Source organism: Zea mays, chromosome 1 (genome assembly GCF_902167145.1).
Source record: "Zea mays cultivar B73 chromosome 1, Zm-B73-REFERENCE-NAM-5.0, whole genome shotgun sequence".
NCBI lineage: Eukaryota > Viridiplantae > Streptophyta > Magnoliopsida > Poales > Poaceae > Zea > Zea mays.
In genome coordinates this window covers 180,456,932-180,460,273 of record NC_050096.1, presented here as the reverse complement: position 1 = coordinate 180,460,273, position 3,342 = coordinate 180,456,932, and positions in this window count along the sequence as shown.

Sequence of the window (3,342 nt, the reverse complement as noted above, 5' to 3'; positions counted from 1 at the left end):
TCCACGCTCATCACATTCCCTCAGGAATTATGAAGTTGAAGAAGAAGGAGTTCCTTTCCCTTACTCAAGGGAAAATGTCTGTCAATGAGTATCGTGATCGCTTTACTCAGCTTTCACGCTATGCCCCTGAAGAAGTGGATACAGACGAGAAGCGCCAAGAGCGTTTCCTGGAAGGACTGATTGGACCTCTGAATTATCAACTTCAGAGCCATACATTTCCCAATTTCCAGACACTGCTGAACAATGCAATTGGCCTTGAAAGCAAAAGAAAGGAATTATCTGACCATAAAAGAAAGTTTCAAGGTCAGTCTAGCAGGAATACCCACCCGAACAACGCTCAAGGTTCGCAGTTCCGCTCTAGAAATCAAGGCGGAAACAATTACCAAGTGCAACGCTCTGGACAACAAGGCTAGAGAAATAATCAAAATCAGAACCAACAAAGGAGTAACTCTCAGACCAACGAGAGGTCTGGTGGAAATTCACAGAATCGTCAAGGTGGCGCCAGTAACACGCAGGCCAGAAGCAACGCACCAGTCCAACCCAACGGCTGTTTCAAGTGCGGTGAGCTAGGCCACTATGCCAACAACTGCCCAAGGCGCAACCAGCAGACACCCCAGAGGAGCAATACTCAGAGGAATGACCAGAACACCCCCGCTCGTGGATCTGCTCAGAACAAGACTCCGCAGAACCAGAGCAGAGGAAGGGTCAATCACGTCACCGCAGAATCATTACCTGAGGATGCCGACATAGTGTATGGTATGTTCCTCGTTAACTCCATACCTGCATCAGTTTTATTTGACTCTGGAGCATCGCATTCGTTTATAACTGAGTCATTTGTGGAAAAACACAACATACCTAAGTACCCCCTTAAGAAGATGTTACACATTAGTTCACCGGGAGGTGACATGAAGGCCACACACTCATGCCCCCATGTTAATCTCAAGATTCAAGGAATAGATTTTTCAGTCAACCCAGTGGTCCTAGGATCCAACGGTATTGATGTGATTCTTGGATGCAACTGGTTGATAAGTTGTGATGGAGTGATACAGTGTGCCAATGGAACAATTATGTTGACAAGTCCTCAAGGTGAAAGAATCCAAGTTAATATAGACAAGTCAACAGATGAAAAAGGGAAAACAGTGATCAATCACTTGGAAGAAAAACCCTTGGAAAAAATCAAAGTAGTGTGTGAATACCCAGACGTATTTCTGGAGGAACTACCAGGTATGCCACCTGACCGTGATATAGAGTTTTCTATTGAATTATTACCCGGAACCGCACCTATCTCAAAAAGACCTTATAGAATGGATGTCAAAGATTTAGTAGAACTGAAGAAACAAATAGAAGAATTACTAGAAAAATGTTTCATTCACCCAAGTTCATCCCCTTGGGGAGCTCTAGTGCTATTTGTGAACAAGAAGGATGGTTCGAGGAGAATGTGCGTTGATTATAACAGTTTGAATGAAGTAACCATCAAGAATAAATACCCGTTACCTCGGATTGAAGATTTATTTGATCAGATGAAGGGAGCTAAGGTATTCTCGAAGATAGATCTGAGATCAGGATATCACCAGTTAAAGATTCGAGTAGAAGATGTACCCAAGACAGCCTTCACGACGAGATACGGATTATACGAGTTTTTGGTCATGTCGTTTGGACTGACTAATGCACCAGCATACTTTATGAACTTGATGAATAAAGTATTCATGGAATATCTGGATCAGTTTGTGGTCGTATTCATTGATGACATACTGATATACTCTTTGAATGAAGAAACACATGAAGATCATCTAAGGCTAGTCCTACAAAAGCTTCATGACAACCAGTTATACGCAAAGTTCTCGAAGTGTGATTTTTGGCTTAAGAAAGTTGCTTTCTTAGGGCATATCGTTAGCGATGGTGGAATTAAAGTGGACCCAGGAAAGATAAGCGAGATACTAGATTGGAAGCAACCAAAGGATGCGTCCAAGATCAGAAGTTTTCTTGGATTGGCTGGATACTATAGAAGATTTATTGAAGGTTTTTCCAAGTTAGTGAAACCTCTTACCTCTCTACCAGAGAAAGGTAAAGAGTTCAAGTGGGATGAAGCTTGTCAAAATTGTTTTGAAGAACTCAAGAAAAGGTTAACCACTGCACCAATATTGGTAATGCCAGACATCCACAAGGGATTTGATGTGTATTGCGATGCATCACACCTTGGACTTGGATGTGTGCTAATGCAAGAAGGAAAAGTGATAGCTTATGCTTCAAGGCAGTTGAGGAAACATGAGAAGAATTATCCTACGCATGATTTGGAACTAGCTGCCGTAGTGCATGCTTTGAAGATTTGGAGGCACTATATGATTGGAAACAAGTGCAAAATCTTCATGGATCACAAAAGCTTGAAATATATGTTCACTCAGAAGGAACTCAACCTCAGACAGAGAAGATGGCTTGAGTTGATTAAGGACTATGATTTGGAAATACAATATTGTCGGGGACCATAATTAGGGGTACCCTCAAGACGCCTAATTCTCAGCTGGTAACCCCCATCAGCATAAAGCTGCAAAGGCCTGATGGGCACGATTAAGTCAGGAATCGGTCCACACGAGTGACTCGATCACGCTTCACCCGAGCCTAACCTCGGCCAAAGGCAGCCGACCTCGAGAGACTTCCGTCTCGCCCGAGGCCCCCCTTTTTATGGCGGACACATCACCGGCTCGCCCAAGGCCTTGGCTTCGCTCAGAAGCAACCTTGACTAAATCACCGCACCGACTGACCAAATTGCAGGGGCATTTAACGCAAAGGTGGCCTGACACCTCTATCCTGACACGCGTCCCCGGCAGAGCCGAGGTGACCGCCGTCACTCCACCGCTCCACTGGCCAGTCTGACAGAAGGACAGCGCCGCCTGCGCCACTCCGACTGCAGTGCCACTCGACAGAGTGAGTCTGACAGGCAATTAGGCCTTGCCAAAGGCGCCACGGCGAACTCCGCTCCGCCCGACCCCAGGGCTCGGACTCGGGCTAAGACCCGGAAGACGGCGAACTCCGCTCCGCCCGACCCCAGGGCTCGGACTCGGGCTAAGACCCGGAAGACGGCGAACTCCGCTCCGCCCGACCCCAGGGCTCGGACTCGGGCTAAGACCCGGAAGACGGCGAACTCCGCTCCGCCCGACCCCAGGGCTCGGACTCGGGCTAAGACCCGGAAGACGGCGAACTCCGCTCCGCCCGACCCCAGGGCTCGGACTCGGGCTAAGACCCGGAAGACGGCGAACTCCGCTCCGACCCCAGGGCTCGGACTCGGGCTAAGACCCGGAAGACGACGAAACTCCGCCTCGCCCGACCCCAGGGCACGGACTCCGC